Source organism: Prinia subflava, chromosome 22 (assembly GCF_021018805.1).
Source record: "Prinia subflava isolate CZ2003 ecotype Zambia chromosome 22, Cam_Psub_1.2, whole genome shotgun sequence".
In the NCBI taxonomy this organism is placed as follows: domain Eukaryota; kingdom Metazoa; phylum Chordata; class Aves; order Passeriformes; family Cisticolidae; genus Prinia; species Prinia subflava.
In genome coordinates, this window is record NC_086268.1 from 1,398,528 (window position 1) to 1,419,479 (window position 20,952).

The following is a 20,952-nucleotide window of genomic DNA, read 5'->3' on the forward strand; positions in this document are numbered from 1 at the left end:
AATCACACCAGGTGCAATTTCCCCCTGGCCTGGCTGCAGAATGAGCAGGTTGTGCCTCAGTGAGTGCCAGGGAAGCTGAGCCCTTTCCCCAGCCCTGCCTGTTCCATTTAATGCATGTTCCCAACAAGGTTAGTCCATTACAGGAAACTGGAGTTAGAGGCCCTTTTGTTTACTGTGTTACACAAATTCAATTTGTCAGAGAGCTGGGTTTATGAATTAGGAATGAGGGACGTTAGCAAAATTAAATGATAAGGCCTTGGCCAGAGCCTGCTGCAGCTGAGATGGGGCTGATAAATTGGAGCAGCCAGGCAGGGCTTGGTGAACTAAAACAAAGGCACAGCTAAATATGGAAAAAAATCGGTGTTGGGTGTGAACATCTTGTATCTCCTTCTTGTGGTGCAGAAAACTGGGGGGAAAGCATTAAAAACTCAGGATTCTGCGTTGGTGGGTGCTGTTTGCAGCTCCTCACACGCCAGGTTTGGGGGCAGCTCTGCAGCTCCAGCAGTGTTTTGGCACAGCCATGGCAAGGCTGATCCTCTTCTTTTTCCTGGTCCTCTTTCCCAGGACAAGCTCTGCAGGGCCCGGGGTGCTGCAGCCCCAGGGGCAGAGCCCGGCAGGGAGGGATGCAGGGGAAGCCCCGGGATGGGAACAGGACAAGCCCAGGAGCAGGGACTGCACCCAGGAAGGTGAGGAGGGGCTCCCGGCAGGGCTGGGGTCTCTCTGTCCATCAGCAGCTCCAAGAGGAATGTTCTGTTTGGCTTTCTGGGAGAGATGGATGCCCGGTGCAGAGGCATTTGCATGTCCCTCGCTGCTGCAGCTGCTTTGGAGTTGATCTTTCACAAGTCACTGCTCTGCTGACACCAGAATTTATGGAGCTGGAGGCACCTGGCCTGTGAAGGATTGCTCCTTGGGAGAGAAAAATGTTTTGCTTTGCGTGGTTTAGCCTCGCTTGGAAAAAAAAACTTTGAATTTTTCTTGCTGAGCTCCGTCCCTAACTGTTTTCATCACAAAAAAGGACAAAATTTGCCTTCAGTACCGGGGGAATGAGAGGGGAGGAGGAACAAACCAAGGGGAGAATCATTACAAAAGACACAGCAAATTATTCAGCTGCTGTGACATGGCTGGAGGGGGAGCAGGAGAGTTCCTTGGCTGGCTGGAGTTGGAAACCTCCTGCCTGTCACTCTGCAGAGAAAACCATCAGGGATTTCACATTAATTGTCACCTAGGACAATTTCATCCTTTCCAGGAGAAAAACCAGCCCTGCAAACGCTTCAGCAATAATTTCCACTCACTGAGAATGACGCCTGAACCAAAAGGAGCTTCTGTCTCCCTAAAGAGGAGGTGAAAATTTTAGGGAAAATGCAACTTTGCACCCGACTGTTCCTGGATTGATGTCCCAGAGCTGCTGCTAGCCCAGAGTTACCTCAGTCCCCACAGCCTCGGTCCAACCTTCCCACCCCAGCCCTCTCCCAGCCGTGGAAATTCATTTCCCGTGGAAATTCATTTCCCACTAACCCCAAGCAGAGCAAAGGCTTCACTTTCATCAGTGGCTGGACAGAATCTGAGTCAAGCAGCCCTGGCCCTGCAAGTCTTGGTCTGTGAGCAGGCAGATAATGAGAAATTTAATGCTGGGAGACAGGAGACAGCTCTAAAGGTTATAGGAGTGGGCACCCACCAAGAGCAGCAGCACAGGCACCTCGGGCTCCCCCTGCCCTGCCCTGCCCTGCCTGCCCCAGGGTCCAGGAGGAACTGCTGGGAGGTGTAAATTGATCTTTTATCTTTGCCAAGCACAAATACCTAAACTGGAGAAGCACAGAGTTTTAAATATCGAGTTTTACCACTCTTTTGTTCCCCTGATGCCTCGTGCAGCTCTCAGTTCTGTTTCCTGGGCCGTGGGTTTTGAGGAGGAAAAGGTCATGACAGGATTCCCTGGGAAGGGGGCAAGGGAGGATGCAGAGGATGCAGCCCCAGGATAACCCAGAGAATTCCCTCGTGTTCTGAAACCTGCCAGGATTTAGGGAAAACTCTGCCCATAAAGAGCATCAAAGAGCAAGGAAGAGATTTGGGACAGCAGCAGAGGCAAACATTAAAATGTGTGTGGTTAAGAGAGCTCTCAGGGAAAACCAGAGCAATTGGGATGGACAGAAGGGTTTACAGCCAAATAATTGGGCAAAGAAACGAGGCTGAATCCCTGGATGTGAGGAATGAGCTTTGCTGTGGCCCCTCCAAAGCGCAGCTTGGCCCTGGAGGAGTTGTTGGTGCTTAAAGTGGTCCAAAAATTTGGAATTCTGCAGAAAGACCACCCCAAAATCCCGGGTTCTTCTCCCTCCAGGGCTGCAAGAACAGGTCAGGAATGGGTTTGCTCTGGTGCTAAAAGCCCCCAGGGCCTGGCCAGCATCTCCTCTCCTTGCAGGAGAAAACAGAGGAGCAGAGCAATTCACAGCTTAGAGCCATTCCTGAATATCTGCTGCTCTTCCACTGCTTGTGCTTGCAGAAAAAACAAATCAGCAAACACAGGGAACCAAAGCAAAGCAAACCCCAAGGGCCCGAGGTGTGCAGTGCATTTACAGCTCTTTACTCCTTTATTCCACCCCTTGTTTTGAAGCAGTGTCCCCAAAATCTCCAGGATGAGCCCCCCTTTTTGGGCAGAATCTCCTCGGGTTCCCCCGAGGTGAGAGAAGCAATCTTCACCTTCCCTGGGTGACGCTGCAATAAGCTCATTAAGGGAGGGGTTATTAATAGCTCTCTCTCTCTCTGGCTGGAAATCAGGGATGTGCTCAGAGGGGAAACTCCTGGAGAGGAGCAGCTCCCATTCACAGGAACGGAGCCCTTCCCTGCTGAATGAGCTGATGGCAGGGAGGCTGCAGGGATAAATGAGCAGGCAGGGCTCTGCCCAGGCAGCAGAGCCAGTTCTCCACTCACAGAGCTGAATTTGGAGGAAATATCAGAGGCACCGTGTTAAACCTCACTGGGCAGCAATATCTGACACTCAGCTCATTGGTCAGCATTATTTATATCCATCAATTTTCCTCTCTCTAGATATGTTTGTGTATTTTCTTCACTGATTCTCATGGGGCACATCCATTGTTCATGCAGGTGTAAACTTATTTTTCCCCCTGAGAATAGGTTGTTGTGTTCATTCTTCTGATTTTTCTTTATGGGGATTTACAAGCTGCTTCTAGCTCAGCTGGAGGGCCTAAACCATATTTTATAAGGTCTTTATTTTCTAATATCTCTGCCTGTCTGCAGCAGCTGGGAACTGGGAAGTGACTGGCAGGACTGGGACTGGAGAGGGTTCAGGATTTCCCTGGCAGTCCTGCAGGTTTTGGTTTTTATTTTTATTCTGTTCATCAGTGTAGTTATTTTAAAGTGATTCCCTGACACCTTGTTCTGAGAGTCACACACTGAAAATTTGTATTTTTCCAAAGGGCCCAGGACTTCAGCAGAACCCCCTGAATATTCCAGGAGCAAAACCTCAGAGCATTTTGCTGTGCAGGGAATTATTCATGGAAGTCTGTCTGTTATCAAACTCTCAAATCACACCAGACTCTTTAGTCTAGCCAGATATCCTTTGGAAAATATGTATTAAATACCTTCAAAAGCTTTTTTTTTTTTTTTGGCAATTATTATCTCTAAAATAATACATTTCCCCGATCTAAAATGCAATCAAGTGCAGGGATATTCAGGATGGAGCAGAGTTATTTTCACTTAGGAACCAACATCAAACAACCTTAACAACCCAGCTCCAGACACATAATGAAAATTAAAACCAAGGAACATGCAGATCTAATTACATTTTTAAATAGCGAGGCATCGAGGGGAAGGCAGAGAAGAAGTGATTTACAATTTTTCCTGGTGGTGACTCTGCAGTAAAGGCAGAGCTCTCCCCTGAGGATTCCTGACTCACTGAATATTCTGCTTTTCTCCCGAGGCTCTTTTCTGTTTTCTCTACAGAGGGGAGTTTGTGAGAGAGAAGAGCAGAGCAGGGCCTGGGCAGAACAGCAAGAAAATGAAATGATCTGTGCAATTCCCAAATTGCTGCCTGTGAGAAAACAACCACATTACCACCAGAAAAGCAGGAGAGGCACTGCCCTGTGTCCTGCAGGGATGGAATTCCTGGTTGGTAAAAAAGGCATCACCATTCCCCAGATCCCTGCAGGAATTCCCTGGTTTGTGGAAAAACCATCACCACTGCCCAGATCCCTGCAGGAATTCCCTGGTTTGTGGAAAAACCATCACCACTGCCCAGATCCCTGCAGGAATTCCCTGGTTTTTGGGAAAAGGCATCACCATTGCCCAGATCCCTGCAGGAATTCCCTGGTTTTTGGGAAAAGCCACCACCATTCCCCAGGTGTTTGGGGCAGAGTTTGGGGATTTGGGTTTCCCAGCAGAGTTTGGGGCTTTGCTGTGGCAGGTGTGGGGATCACTGGGGTGATCCTGCCAAACCCAGACGATGGAGCAGAGGAATATTGAACAGAAACTGGGCTAAACCAAGAGATGCTTTTATCAGGATTTGATTTTCCCACTCCAGAGCCTACCCTTGAATAATGGCTCCAGTGCCTCTCTCCAGTCTCTGATTTATTGATGCTCGGGGTGTTCTGCCCCTCACCCCCAACCCCACACCCCCTGCCACCCCCAGGGCCCAGGAATTCAGGTGTTTGCCTGGAGAACAGGGATTAAAGTGATCCCATCCCCGGTGAGGGTGGCAGGGGTTCCTCCCCAGCCCCTCCACAGCGAGGAACTGCTCTGCCCCATTTCTGGGGGTGCCAGGGGTGCTGGTTCACCCTGGAGCTGCTGCCCCACCCCACCCGAGTTTCTCTGGGGCAGGACGGGGCTGGGGCTCCCCTCTGCTCCATTCTCTGCTCGGAGCTCCCAGGCACGGATTTCCCCTGCAGGGAGGGCAGCAAGAGGGTGACAGAGGGGCAGGGAAAGGCCCCTCAGTGCCAGCACACACAGCACAGCACACACAGCACACACAACAAACACAGCACAGCACACACAGCACACACAGCACAGCACACACAGCACACACAGCACACACAGCACACACAGCACACACAGCAAACACGGCACACACAGCACACACAGCACACACAGCACACACAGCACACACAGCAAACACGGCACACACAGCACACACAGCACACACAGCAAACACGGCACACACAGCACACACAGCACACACAGCACACACAGCACACACAGCAAACACGGCACACACAGCACACACAGCACACACAGCACACACAGCACACACAGCAAACACGGCACACACAGCACACACAGCACACACAGCACACACGGCACACACAGCACACACAGCAAACACGGCACACACAGCAAACACAGCAAACACCCCGGGCTGCTCCATCATCCCCTCACCCCGGCACTCGGAGCTGGAGAGATCCCCTGGCCGAGCTGAGCTGCGCTGCCGAGCACAGGGAGGCTCTGGCACGATTTGGGCGATTTTCACGGGCACAAAAGCTCTTGGAAACACAACAAGTGCCATTTTCCAGCTGAGGGGAAGAGCCTGCCCTGCAGAAGGCGTTCCCAGGTGCTTTTCTGGGAGCTCAGCTGGCCCAGGGCAGGGCAGGAGGTGCTGACAGCAGCGGGGATGTCCTGGGACAGCTCTGCCACCACCCCTGGGTGTCAGAGTCCATCGGGGTCCCTCCAGCAAAGCCCCTCCTGCTGCAAGGCACAGCCCAGCCCTGCCAGGCCTCATCATTAAACCATGAGGCAGCTGATTTATGGTTTTAATTGGGCTTTTTCATTATCTCAGTGCTCTGTATGCAAATCGCCGCCTTGCTGCCCACCCTGCAGCACCGTGGCCAGACAGATCCTCAGTGCTGAGGCTCTCCTGGGGGAGCAGAGCAGCACCCAAGGGTGCTGGGGACCCACAGCCCCCTCTCTCATCTCCAGGCAGGGCTTGGATGCTCCTTTTCCTCCACGGATCTCACTGGAGAACTTCAGCTGGACGATTATTCCATCCTGACCTCTCACCCGCAGCAGCTCAGCTCAGGGAGTTTGCCCTGCTGGTTTTTCCATCTGGAGCTCAGCACCAGGGGTGGAATGAGGCCCTGGAGTTCCTCCTCAGGGGACTCCTGCTAGCCCAGGACCTCCCCTGCCTTCTCTGTGCTTTTCTTGCCAGGACTGATGGGTTTTTGTTGGCAGGTGGTTTTCCTTCCCAAGGGCAGCCTGCAGCCAGAACACCCTGAGGGGTGACAGCACCCCAAATTCTCCTTCTCTGGCTGCATTTTGGGCATTTCCCACCAGGGCTCTGCCAGCTCAGCCCATTTTGGGGGTGCTCCCACTGCAGATCCCTCGGGGGCTAAGGAAACCAAACCAGAGCTTTGACAAACATTTAATTAATTTGAGCTTTGCTGCTCGCCCCTTTGGGTGCCCTTCCAGCCTGCTCTGCTTGGGCTGGGTGGCACAAAGAGAGTGAAAATCCCCGTCAGGAGAGCTGCTGGTGCCTGGCAGGGCTGCAGGGCACAGGGACAGGCACGCCAGCAGCGCTGGGAGATGAGAATTGCTCTGTTCTCTGCTGCCCTGGGCTCCTCGAGCTGCTCCTCGGCTGCTGCTGGCTCCAGATGTCACCAGAGATTAGGACCAGGCTTTGGAGCTGGGCTTGGGTCTTGTCCTTCCCTGTTAAACTCCTGATGGGGAAGGGAATTTTATTTACCAAGCTGATTTCCCACCTCCCTCCCCCTCTTTTTTTTCTTTTCTTTTTGTCCATGTGCACATTTTGAGAAGATCCCAACCCCTGTAGGGTGACCCAGAGCACCCAACAGGGCTGAGAGGGCTCTTGTCCCCCGGGTCAGGCCCTGACAGGGGACATTAAATGGCTCTGAAAGGGCTTTTCAGGGAGGCTCTGGGAAAGGCCAGGCTCTGCTGCCCTGCACTAATTCCTGCCCACATTGTTCCCTTAACCCAGCCCTGCCCCACAGGAGATCCGTCCCCATTCCCTGGGAATCCCAGGGACAGCCAGGGACGAGGAGCAGGGAGGCAAAAGCTGATTAAAGCTGAAGGCCAGGGCTGGACTAATGACAGAGAGGTTCAGGGGGTAAGAAAACTCTGTAAGAGGCACTGGGAGAGAGATGCTGGGCAGCTGTCACTGGATCTGGTGGAAAATAAAATAAAATAAAATAAAATAAAATAAAATAAAATAAAATAAAATAAAATAAAATAAAATAAAATAAAATAAAATAAAATATAAAATAATAAAATAAAATAAAATAAAATAAAATAAAATAAAATAAAATAAAATATAAAATAATAAAATAAAATAAAATAAAATAAAATAAAATAAAATAAAATAAAATAAAATAAAATAAAATAAAATAAAATAATAAAATCAAATAAAATATAAAATAAAATAAAATAAAATAAAATAAAATAAAATAAAATAAAATAAAATAATAAAATAGATAATATTAAAACAGGTTTGAATAAAGCACCATCAGCAAAGGAGGCAAATCTGAAGACATGCAGTGGGAAGGGGGCTCATGTGGGGATGTGGGTCAGCAGCAAAAGGAGAAGAACAGAGCCAGCCCCAAAGCCCCATCCCACAGCTGCATCCCTGCCACCAGAAAAGTCAAAATAAAACCCTCAGGAGATGCTGGAAACCCAGTGAGGGTGACTCAGGTGATGTGACAGAAAGAACAATGCAGGAAAAAGCAGCTTGGTGACAGAGGAGCCACTTGAGTGCTGTGGGGTTTCCTCTTGCTCACCACAGCCACTGTGAGCCTCCAAAAAAAGGTAAATACTACAAGAACCAGCGTGGAAAAACATCACAGCAGCAGAGCAGCCACCTTTACATCCCTAAGCAAAAAATCCGGGTTTGCTCTTCCCCTGCCAGCGCTTCCCACCTCTGCTGTCAGCCTCCCAGTTTTATGGGCCCTGCCTTATAGATGTTTATCACATTTTTATATATATATTTATAGAGAGAGATATATTTATACATATATATATATATATATAGCTTTTCCTCTAGATTTACAGGCAAGGGTATTTTTCACTGCAGCCAGGCTCCCCTTTGTTGGATTTTTTTGCAGGAGCCAGGAGTAAGGAGAACCTTTAAATCACCAGGAAGCTCTGACAATGCAGACCCGGCTGTGCAAGATTGCTTTTAAAAAGCACTTACTTTTTATGGCCTAATTTAAGGCGACATTGAACGTTCTCAGGAAAACCTCCCGGTTCCTCCGAGGGTCCTGCCCTGCTCAAGTGTCTGCAGGTCCTTCCCTGCATTAATCCCGAGCCAAATGTTCTGTGAGGCTCTTGGAGCTGCACCAAATGGATGAAATTTGGGGTGGTACTGCTGGGATAAATCACCTGGCTGGGTGTGGAACGAGCCCTGCAGGGCTCTGCTGGACACGGTTGATTTTATTTCACCCCCACTGATGCTGCTTTTGTTGTTTGACCTGTAGCTGCTGCCAGGGAGGGGGTGCTGGGGGGACTGAAGGCTTTTAAAATCCCAAAATTCAACCAAGCAGTCACTGCAGCCTCAGAGCTGCCCACGGGGGTTCTGCCCACACCTCCTGGGGGGTGTTTGTTTTTCCAGGGGTTGTACAAGGAGCAGGTGCCTAAATATTCTGTATGGGAATTGAGCCTTCCTCCCCTTTTGTAAGGTCTTGGGTGGAGGTGTTTTTATCCTGTTTTCCAACACGTGGAAAACACAGGAGCAGAGGACTCTGCTGCTGAGACACAACCATGAACTGAAGGCAATCCCTGAGGCAGGGGCAGCTCCAGAGCCTGAACCCGAAGGAGAACGGGATGGAAAAGTGATGGAAAAGTGATGGAAAAGTGATTTTTCAGCTCTGGACAGAGGGCTCATTTCTTTCCTTCCCTCTGAGGAGCTGTGGCTGCCCCATCCCTGGAATTGCCCACGGCCAGGATGGAGCTCGGAGCTGTTTGGTGAAAGGTGTCCCTGCCCTGGGGCAGCCCTTGGGTGCCTCCTCTGCCTGATCCCTGCTGGAATTCCTGCCAACCACACAACAAATCCTCCCACTGCCCTGGGAGCATCCTCACCGTGTAAGGAGAGTCCCCAGCCCTGCCCCAGCTCTGCCCCAGCTCTGCCCCAGCCCTGCCCCAGCCCTGCCCCAGCCCTGCCCCAGCTCTGCTCCAGCCCTGCCCCAGCCCTGCCCCAGCTCTGCCCCAGCTCTGCCCCAGCCCTGCCCCAGCCCTGCCCCAGCTCTGCCCCAGCCCTGCCCCAGCCCTGCCCCAATTCTGCCCCAATTCTGCCCCAGCCCAGTCCCAGCCCTGCCCCAATTCTGCCCCAATTCTGCCCCAATTCTGCCCCAGCCCTGCCCCAATTCTGCCCCAATTCTGCCCCAGCCCAGTCCCAGCCCAGTCCCAGCCCTGCCCCAATTCTGCCCCAGCCCTGCCCCAGCCCAGTCCCAGCAATGCTCGGCTCCTGAGGCATTTGGAGGTGCATGGAAGTGTTTTCCACGTTTTCAAGGGGATAAATCAAAGCTGTGCCTGATTTGTGCCTGTGCACACCGCTGGCACCAGCCCCTCCTCGGCAGGAATGGCAAGGGCTGGGCTCACCAACAGCGCTTCCAGCAGGAATCCAGATGGGATGGGAGGCAGGAGCACGGTGGGAGAGGTGTTTAAGGCTCATCCTGCAGCAAGGCTCATTCTGTTTTGGCCTTGAAGGTGTACCTGGCCTTCACCTGCCTCTGCAGCTGAGCCTGCCCTGCCCAGAGCGCAGCAGGTCCCGGGTCCTGGGCCAGGGGAGGCTCCCCACAGGGCACAGACATCTGCTGAGCATTTGCCATGAGCTAAAAAGAGAAGGCAGCACTCTCCTGCCCTCCAAAAGCAAACCCAGGCTGCTGGAGGGTAAAGCAGGAGGGGGGCGGCAGCAGGGATGGAATTATTAATGGTATTTTTGTCATTAATGGCATGTTTGTCATTAATACCGGTGCAGGCAAGAAGGAAGCTGCGTCTTTCAGCACTGCCAGCACTAAAGCAGCTTTAGAAGGGAGGAGGCTGTGGAAACTTCCCTTTTCTGCCCCATCAAAACCCCATTTTCAGCCCAATCTGATGCAGAGCTGGCCAAGACACAAAACCCCACACAAGGTCATGGGTGCCACAAACCCTTCCAGCATCTGAGCAGCTTCTCTGCCCAAACCCGCAGCATTTCTTATTTTTTTTTTTAATCTGGATGGGGTTGGAGGGACAGGGATTGTTCAGCACCCGAGCAAAAGGGCGTTTGTGGGGCTGGGGATGCTCCCAGCACCCTGCCAGGACCTGGGGGGTTTGGGGTGCTGCCACGTCCCAGGAGCACAGGGCAGGGCCACTCCAGGGCTCTTTATTCACCCAGAGGGATGGCCCAGCACAGCCAGAGATGGGGGAAAATTGCCTTTCCTTATCTCAAGTACAACATTTACTGCATGAAACGCACAACCCAACAGGCTGTGAGACCCAGGGGCTCTGCAGCACAGACCCCAGAAACTGAGCTGGATGGGTGCAAAGACAACCCTCACCTCCTTCCCTCCCAGTCCCTGCCCAGTTCCAACTGGTGGTGACCATTTCCCCAAAATTCCCTTGCAGGAGCAGCTCTGCCGAGCACCCAGGAGCGCTGGGCTCCCTTTGAGCCTCTCCACCTGATTAGATTTATGCAAATTCCTGTATTTATTAGCATAACAGGAAGATTGTTCTGCTGCCTGGGAAGAAACGAGCCCCTTTATTCCAATAGATGTGTCAGCTCGGAGCAGTTAATAAGATCTATTTGTAATCCATAGGCAGGCACGATAAAAGCAGGATAACTCAGCACTTCCACTGGCACAGGAGCTGCTGGGAATATGGGTGTAATTATTAGGAGAGATATTTAAATACTCTTCAGGGTGGTTCTGGAGAGTGCAAGGGAAGCCAAACACACTGAAAAATCTCATTTTAGCTTCAGTTGTTGACTGGAGGAGCCAGGAGGGAGCTGATGCCACCCCAGCACACTGGAGAAGATCCACGGGGTGAGGAGGAGGGCAGAGCTGGCAGAGGCCAAAGCACCCACAGCCCAAGGAACAGAGTCCCAGGGGCCTTTTGAGGCTAAATTCACCTGAATTCCTTGGTTTCAGACTTGAGGGCATCAAAAACTTGGATTTAAGTTGGTTTGGCCACAAGAGCAGCCACAGCTGCTGTGTCCAGGTTTTAGTTTTATTGAGAATCGTGGAATCAAAATTGGAAGGGACCCACAAGGCTCATCCAACTCCTGGCCCTGCACAGGGCATCCCCAAGAATTTAACTTGGTTCTCATCAGCCTGTGGAGCCTGCAGGTAAACCCCACCCTGATTTATTTGGTAGAGGGAGTCCTGAGCGCTCCTGTGCTTGGCCCAGCTGATGAACACAGCCCCAAGGAGGATCCAGGAATTCCACAGCAGATTCCAACACTCACTCCCCACCCCGGGAGGGTGTCTGGGCCCGTGGTGGACACCAGAACCGCTGTTTTCATCCGTCCCTAATTAGCTCTGAAACGATGTTTGCAACCTGCTAAAATGCCCACTTAGGGGGGAGCAAACCTTGGCCCATCTGCCAAGAGGTTTTTGCAGCAGACGTTTATCTAAATAGAGAAATCAGCCTGCTATTCACATCTGATTAACAAACACAGCCTCTAATTAGCCCATGTGATTAAGATTCATTTGAGGAGTCACTCAGCACATCCATTAAAGCATCACTCCTTTGCTCAGGGCTGGTGATGGGAGAGGAGTGGTCCTGCCTGGCACCAGCTCCCAAGGAGGAAAAGCAGAAATATTTAAGGCCATGCTCAGAGCAAAGGCTCAAACCACTGCTGGGGCAATATTCCGGGGATTTTTCCCTCAAGGAGATTGTTGGGGAGGAGTTGTGGTCCAGACAGACCATTTGGGGCAGAAAATTTCCTATTTTTTACCAGCCTACCAGCACTGCCTGTACTGGATCCAAAACCTGGCTCTCCCAGCACGAGGGAGGAAAAAATTAGGAATTCAGATTCCAGGATTTAGGAATTTAAAGACCCTCCCAGCCCCAGCTGCTTGGATTTCCCTGTCAGAACCTCCCCAGAGCACCATCCATGGGCTCTGCAGCCCTCCCAGGGGCTCTCACTGGTGGAGAAGTTGTTTCCTGAGTGTTTCTGAATAAAAAAGGCAAATAACTTTGCCTCTGGTTCCCCTGCTTTGCTGCAACAATTGCCACAATCAGGGCGATTTGTAACGTGCCCTGTCCTCTGAATCTCGGAGTTATTAACCTTAACAACGTCAATGAGCTGCTGCGGTAATTGAGTCGCAGCAAATTAAGGGTTGACGTAATTATGAAGAGCTGCTTGGTACACAGGAATATATTAATATGTTATTGATGCCACAGAGTGGGGGCTTGTGAGGAGAATTCCGAGTGGCTGCAGCGAGAGAATGAACCCGGGCAGCCCCAAATGCCAACAGGTTGGAATGGTGATCCCGGTTTTTCTTGGATTTTCTTTTTATTTATCTATAAAGCAATCACACAGAGATGCTGAATTCCCAATTGTTGCCCTGTTTTCCTCTCAGAGAAGGGGCTCTGCCAGGCAAGGGAAGGGAGGGAAAGTCAAATTTCATGGGTTTTTAGCCATTTCAAGATTTCTGTTTGGAATTTCAATTCAGTCCCAGTCTATTCCAAGGCTGTGAAGAGATAAAAATGGGAAAACACCACATCCAGCCTATTTCTGCATAAAGGCACAGCCTGGTGTGCTTTCTTTAAGTGAGTCACTGGGGGAGTGTTGCTGTTGTTTTCATGAGCATCCTGTGTGCCATTAACATCTTTACTTTAATTAAAACCATATTGAAATCCAAACCAAAAATTCCAAAGTGGCTAAAAACCCATTAAAGACACACCCCAGCCTGAGAATGGAGAGAAGTGCTGAAGCCTCAGCGATGATGGGATGTGAATGAGAAATTCCATAATGGCTCCTTCAAAAACAAACAAACAAAAAAAAAATCCCAATTTCTTGGAAGGGTTTTGGAGCTGCACCTGCACCAACAGGACAATCTGCTCTGTCAGCTGTACATGAAATAATAGAATCACCAAAAAACCCCTCTTATCACTGCTTCGGTCTGCAAAGAATCTCCTGAGATGTTTCCAAAGCATTCAAGCCAAGCTAAAGGAAAAGAACCATAAAGTGGAGAAAAGATTGTTCTGGGGGAAAACGAGGTGTTAAGAGTTTGTTGCTTCTGCTAAATGCTAATCTGGATTTCTTCTTGTACTGCCCTGCTCCTACAGATGAGTTTCCTGTTCCTCCAGGCCTGCTGTTTTAAAAGCTGTTTTATTTTTCTGGAGATAATTTCTCTGTCCTGTTCCAGGTTGGTGATAGTGGCTGCAGGAAATCGAGACGCAATTTCTCACCCGCCCGATGTGATTCTGCTATCTCCACTTAGAGCACAAAATCTCCCATTACCTCATCCATGCAGAGCATGCAAAAATAAAATAAAAAAAATCCTCCCCTCGCTTCATTTCTCAGGCAGGGAGATGTGATATCAGCCAGAAGGAAAATATCCATGCAAATATTCCTTCCCTGGGCAATCTGTGGGTTTAAAGCTCTCTTTTCCCCACAAAAATACAGCGTTTAGGCTGCTGCTGGTGAGGGCTGTGATTGTCACTGCCAGGCACTAAAGATCCTTTTTAAACCTGTCTGGTCTGGGATGGGGATTTTTCCTTCCCCTTTCCACAGGAAAAAGGGAATTGTTCTTTCCTGCACAAACTGCAAGAGGGGAGATCCAAAGGGCAAGGGAGGGGAAGGCAAAGCCAGGAATCTCAGCTGGATTTTTGGGAATGGAAAGATTTTGCAGCTGCTCGGGATCTCTGCAGCCTCGGTGGGTCCTGGGGGTCACGGGGGTCTCTGTGGGAGCAGAGGGAGCAGATCCTGCAGGGATCCCTGCACTCTCCTCCCTCCCTGGGAGCAGATCCTGCAGGGATCCCTGCACACTCCTCCTCCCTGGGAGCAGATCCTGCAGGGATCCCTGCACACTCCTCCCTCCCTGGGAGCAGATCCTGCAGGGATCCCTGCACTCTCCTCCCTCTCTGGGAGCAGATCCTGCAGGGATCCCTGCACACTCCTCCCTCCCTGGGAGCAGATCCTGCAGGGATCCCTGCACACTCCTCCTTCTCTGGGAGCAGATCCTGCAGGGATCCCTGCACTCTCCTCCCTCCCTGGGAGCAGATCCTGCAGGGATCCCTGCACACTCCTCCCTCCCTGGGAGCAGATCCTGCAGGGATCCCTGCACTCTCCTCCCTCCCTGGGAGCAGATCCTGCAGGGATCCCTGGGAGCCACCCCAGCTCTGCTGCTCCCCCTTTCCCTGCCCCACTGCCCTCACCAGGACTGCTGCTGCTGGTAAAGCTCAAATTGCTGACCTGAAATTGGAATTTCAGGTCTGAGGCGAGGAAACCCTGGCAGGAGGGTTCCAAACTCAGCTGGGAGGGCACTGGGATGAGCTCTCCACCAGAACTGGGCTGGTTTCATCTGTCACACGAGCTAAGCCCTGACTTCTGATAAATTTTATTTGCAGGGCAGGTGAGTGGGCCCTGGGAATGGGGAAAACTGGGCTGAGGAAAAAATTTGGGAAATGTTTCTTCCCCTCCCTTCTGACCCTGGTGGGGTTCTTCATCAGCTCTGCCAAACAGTGCTATGAAAATGCTGTGATCAACTCAGGGAGCTAAAATAATTTGGAAGAACAATGGGCATTTCCAAGGAGCCTCATCAGCAGGGATATTCCCTCCCCTGCCCTGGAGAGGAGGAACAAGGTGGATGTCCCAGCTCACACCCCTGCTGCACATCTGCCTTCTCCTTGGGACAGAACCTTGCTCCAGGCTCCCAGGGAAACAATTAATGTGAGGAAATAGGGAACCCAAAAGCTGTCAAAGGAGATTTCTGTGCTGGGAGTAATCGGGGTGGCAGCTGCCTATGGTCCCTGTCAGGTGGGATGGAGATTTATTGTCAGGAAAAGGCTTCCGAGGAGAGGGTGGGAGGCAGATTTCAGGGTGGGAGGCAGATTTCAGGGGGGGAGCTGGGATGTTTTCCAAAGTTCTTCCTGTCTGACACAGAAAGGGTGTGTGGAGGCATTAGGAGTTAATCCAAGGGGGGAGCAGAGGGGGCTCTGGGGCTATGAACAGGGACAGAGCCCCAAAAGAGAGGCAGAGGCTGCAGCTCAGCCCAGCCTCGTGTCTCTAAAACCAGGCCTTGGGAAGGGGCTTGGCAAGAGCCAGCAAATGTTTGAACACACCTAGAGAGAGTGAGAGGTGCTGAGAGTTTCTAATCAGGGCAAAAAGAAATTGTCCTCCCTGAGTTCCCTCCCTGATCTCATCCCCAGCGAGCAGCCAAAAGCGCAGAAAGGAGCACCCTGCTCCTGTCCCCTGGCAAAGGGAGCACCCTGCTCCTGTCCCTTGGCAGAGGGAGCACCCTGCTCCTGTCCCCTGGCAGAGGGAGCACCCTGCTCCTGTCCCCTGGCAAAGGGAGCACCCTGCTCCTGTCCCCTGGCAAAGGGAGGGGTGAGGAGCAGGCCAAGCACAAAAATGGGCTCCAAACCCCCCCAGACCCCTGGGTGTCCCCCAAACACCCACACCCAGCTCCAGGTGATCCCCAGCTCCCCTCGGGCTCTTCCCAGGCTCAGCCTGGCTGCTCCCGGCCAGGGAGGGAAGGGCTGTCCCTAATCGGGGCTGACGGGGCAATTTTCTCCATCATGTCACTTGTCACGGGGGCCAGCAGCCTCCCCTGCCAGCCCAGGGCTTCTCTGGGAGCCTCTCCGGGACCTGCTGAGGAGAAATAAATCCCTTGTGGAGGCCAGCAGCTGCCCGAGGAGATGAGGAGCCTGGGCAGGGCCAGGAGAGGTCTCCTGGAGGGATGCTGGGCATCACAAGGATTCCCTCACACTCCTGAGCCAGCCTCCCTCGGGGTGACAACCTCCAGTGGGGCCATGCTGAGCAATGGGAGGATGTCACCTCCCTGCAGATGGCCCTGGCACCCCGCTCTCCCTGTCCCCAGGGGTGCTGGGCGTGGATTTCTGCACAGAGCAGCTTTGGTTTGTGCCCTGGTCACAGCACAGACACCCCTGGTCCTGCTCAGCCCAGGGAGAAAGGACAGAGCTGCTGGAAAGCACAAGGGAAAGGCTCCTGTGGGATGTGGGATCGGCCCTGGCACTGAGGGATGCTCTGTTCTCAGCACATGGGCCAGGAGATCCCACTCAGAGCTCTGAATTCTCCCAGGCCCACTCATCCAAACAGATCTTTTTGTGTTCTTCGCTTGCATCTGTTGTTTTTGGGGAAAAAAAAAGACTTGTACAGAAATTCCACAGTTTAGAAATCTCTCCTGCACTGAACCAGCTGAAGGATTCAGAGCTCTGGTTCCCAGGGATGTGCTTGGCCGGGTGCAGGAGGGTGGTGCTGGTGTCAGGGGAATTGAGGTTTAATTTCCCTTATTCTCCTCAGAATGCTCTCACCGACCCCACGAGCTGCTCGCCACCTTTATTAGTGCACTCCGTGGGCAGCTCTCCAAATCAATTAACGTTATTGTTCCCCTTCTCAGGGCCATAAAATCACAACATTTACAAGAAATACACGGGGGCTGTGCAGTTTGCCACGGGAGGGTGGCTGGGATGGAGAGCAGTTCCACAGCCCCTGCCACCCCAGTAAAACACCTTTCTCTTTGCTTCAAGGAGTTTTGTTTGCCCAAATATCACAGGGAGGGGGCAAAACATGGTGGGGTTCCACATTAATTCTTTTCAGATACATTAGAAGAGGAAATTACAAACAGCTTTTTAATGAGATGGAATGGTTTAGGTTGGGAGGGGCCCTAAAGCTCGTCTTATCCCAACCTTGGGTATCTCCCAGTAAAACACTTTTCTCTTTGTTCAAGGGGTGTTGTTTGCCTAAAGATCACAGGGAGGGGGCAAAACACGGTGGGTTCCACATTAATTCTTCTCATATTAGAAGAGGAAATTCCAAACAGCTTTTTAATGAGATGGAACATTAAAGCTCACCTCATCCAAGCCGTGGGCACCTCCCACCACCTGGAGCATCTCAGTCCAACCTGGCCTGGCCACTCCCAGGGCTGGGGCAGCTCCAACTGCTCTGGGCACCGTGTTCTGTCCATTGTCACCTGCCTGGAGCCCCAGCAGAGCAGCCCCAGCTCTCTGGGGAGCAGCAGGGAGCGTTCCCCACCTCCTGCCCGTGCTGCTCCCATTCAGCTTTTCCTCTCCGAGGATAAACAGCCCGAAGGGCCTCCAATAATGGTTAAATTGGGTGATGTAAGTTAAAAGCAGGAAGAAAGAGCAGGAGCCACAGGAGGAAGGGTGGCTCTGAGGCAGGGTTGAGATCATCAGGCTCTGCCGAGGTTTGAGAGCCCCTCGTGCCTCACTGCACCTCATTTTCCAAAGGAGAAATCCTCCCCCCAACCTTTAGTCCTGCCTGCCTAAACCGTGTTTTGCAGTCAAAGCCTGTGGCACACCCTGCTCAAAGGCTCCTCCCGTGTGCGTGACCATCTCCTGACACCCCTCGCTCCTGCCCCGGTCATCTTCAGCTCTGGATAATTGGATCAAACACCAAAAAGTCCCTTGCAGAGTTCATGGCATCACTGAGCCTCCAGGCAGGGGGATTAGCACCAGCAGGAGATCTGAATTTGCTGCAGCAGCCAGCAAAGGTAAAAGTGACTCGGATGTGTTTGGAACTTGTGTGGCTGCCTCAGTTCCTCAGCGTGGGAGGAGCAAACTGAGGCACTGGAAGCATTAAAGGACAGAAAATCAAGAAAAATAACAAACAAACAAACATTACAAAAAGCCTGGGGTGTTTAAGATTTTTGTATCCGAATGTTTAAGGTTTAAATGGAACAATGAAGTGATGCTCAGAGGTTCTGTGCCAGGTTGTGACAGGAACATCGCATCCATCTGAGCCTGGCAGTGATTCCTGGGAATTCTCCTGCTGGATTGCTAAGCAACCCCATCCTCTAAACATCCTCCCCAATATCCCTCAGCCCCTCTCAGGATGAGACCCCTGCTTTAGGGACAGGATCAGGGAGGTACAAATGTTGTTCTGTAGTTTTCCAGGGATGGACTGGGAGCCTTTGGCACTCAGCAGGTTTTCCCTCCTCACTGTTCAGAGCTGGAAGCTTTTAAGATTTTCAGCTTCCAGTAAGGAAAGATTGGTTTTAATTGCTAAATGGAGGAAATAAGCAGCCTCTTGGATTCTTTCCCCTCTGTGCCACAGCAGCACCACCCTTCCCTCCACCCCTCACAGGGAAGGGTTTTTTCCTGATGTCCCCTCTGAACCTCCTCGCTGTCCCTTTGAAGCCACCCCCCCTGTCCTGTCACTGCAGGTCCCTGTGAAATGTCCCTCTCCATCCTCCTGCAGCTCCAGGGCTCCCACCTGGGGAATTCTGAACCAGCGAGGCTGAAATCAGCTCTGAGGCTGCTGCAAACAGCACCAGGAGTGCCCTGAGGATGGAAAAGGGACTGCAAAAATGGGACACTCCTGGTTTGGGCCATCAGAGACCCGAGTGAGTGTTACATTAACGAGGTCAGAGGGGGCAAGCTCCATTTCCTGTGATTAGATTTGTCCTTACAACACGGGAAATTCAGTCTAATGCTGTTCTCTAAATTGATTCCCAGCTGACTTGGTTTGAATGGGAGCTATAAAGTGAAATGAGAGCACCCACACTCCTCTGAGCACCAATGAAACAACACTGCTCGGAAATTCTGCCTTCAAATAAATCATGCCCAACTTCCAGCTCACAGAAAAGCCATCAATCCCTCAATAACCCTTCTTCCCCTGCCCCTGGAGTGATGCTCCTTCTGGAAAGCACGGCAGGCAAAGGGTTAAGGGCAGAGGAGCAGTGGCCAGTGGGGAATTGCAGGGAATATTTCGGGCTGGAGAAGCCCAAAGGGGAAAATCCATCACGGGGTGTGTTCATTCCAGGTACCGCGCTCCAACACGGCTGCAGTTAGCCCAGGGATTAATTTAATTCCCAGGTATCATCTTTTATTTCAGAGGGAAAACAAGGGGAGGGGGGGGAGAAATCAATGTGAACATTTTCCTCCTAATATTGTCAGACAAGTGCAGTAACCATGGCAACAGCAGGAGCAGCATCTCCGGGGCTGTGTGTCTGGTAAACACGTTCTGGGGGCTGCCATCCCTGCTGGAGCTCACAGAATGTTTGTGCTGAGCCCTGGCACAGCCTGGCATCACCCTGATGCCACCCAGGGCCACGGCTCCAGGCTGGGTGATCAGCAAAGCCACCAAATGTGGGGACACCGAAGGGTCCCTGTGGGGAAAACAAACCCAGAGCCCTCCCTGGTGTTCCTGCTGAGCTCTGCTGCTCTTCTGGCTCCACAGCCCAAATCTGGTCTCAGCCCTTGTCCACACTGGATTTTGGTGGGTTTGGAGCTTTCCTCCCCAGGGCTGGTGCCTGATTTCTGGGCTGGAAGAGCCTTTTTGTCACTACAGGACACGAACAAAAGACTCCAAACATTTCAGAAGGCAAAAGGCATAAAAAACCTTGAATTGGCTAATTTTATAAAGTGTTCTGATATGGATTGAACACGATGGGTGAACAGGACTGACACCTACCCCATGCCATCGGTCAAACCAGAGAAACATTTTGGTTTTCTCTGAGAACCAGAAAGGCAAACACCACCTGCAGAAAGATTTTTTGGGGAAAGGATCATTGTTTTGGGAAGAAGCTTTCCTAAGAAACCTTTCCCTTGGGAAAGGAGCTAGCAGCTACCAGCAGGCTAAACTCTCCAAGGCCCAAAAATATCAGACCCACACCTCTTGTTCCCTGCTGTTCACCAGCCCCTGACCAGTCCCACGGCAGCTGGAGCCATCCAAAGCAGGACAGCTCACACATCTGTGAGCTCTGCTGTCCTCCCACCATAAACCCTGACAAAAACCAACTTATTTCCATATTTTCCTGCTCTCCAGCTCTCCTCAGCCCGCTGGAAAGGAGGAAAAGCTGATGCCTGGTGTGGAGTGAGAGGAGAACTGGGCAGAGCACGAGCAGGAGGCTGCTCAGTGCTGGAAGCACTGGAGGGGATGGAGGGCAATATTTTGCTGTGTGGGTGTTTTCCCAAGGAATTTGTCCATTAGTGCTGCCTCCATGGGAGGGTTCACAGCTCCAGGCCTGGTTGTTTCCTCTGCTTTTACATCTTTGTTTCATCCAGGAGCTCTCCCAGCTCCAGGCTCTGTTCCACGCTGATCTCCCAAACAGATCTGCCAAGTTTTCTGCTTGGGGTTAAGGCAGGAAGAGAAGAAATCCGAGCAAGTCTGCCTGAAAACCCAGACTGAGAGCTCCCAGACCGAGTTTTTGCCCAAGTTTCTTCCCCTTTTAGCTGCTGGGTGCAATCAGGACGTGGCCTCGTTTCAAAGACAGCTTCTCCTCACGTTTTTCTGCTTTTCCTCCCCTGGAATCAGTCTGGTGCTGAAGGAAACTTGAACAGCCTCTGCTGCTCTGCTCAGAGCCCTGAGCCTCAGCAAAAGTTCACCAAATGCAGCAGTGAGAGGTTCAGGAACTGCTTTTATGAGGGGAAGGAACCACGGAGATTCCTGCATGCTTTGTCTAATAATCAAATTACTGCAACTGGGCCTGCTACCATTGCCTTGGTAATTTTGACAAGCAGCTTTGGCAAGCAGGAAATTCAGCTGCACACCTGAAATGTGCTGCTCATTAAAAAATAAAAAGAGACTTCTGAGGGAGCCCGGTTGATTACAAAGCAGAAATATATTTTTTTAAATATTTTTTTTTCTTCTTTCAGAATGCACATTTTTATCTCGGGGAAACCCATTGAGAAAAAGCAAATCTGGGGCACGAATAATAGCAGGCTGCAAAAAGGCTGCAAAAAGAGCGAGCCGGGCTGTGGGCCCCGTGCAAGGTTTACCAAAAAGCTTCAATTCCGTGTTTTGTTCCTCCAGCTCACATTAAAAATAAAACCTCGTGCTGAACAAATTTCCCCAGAGGCAACATCCTCTGAAGG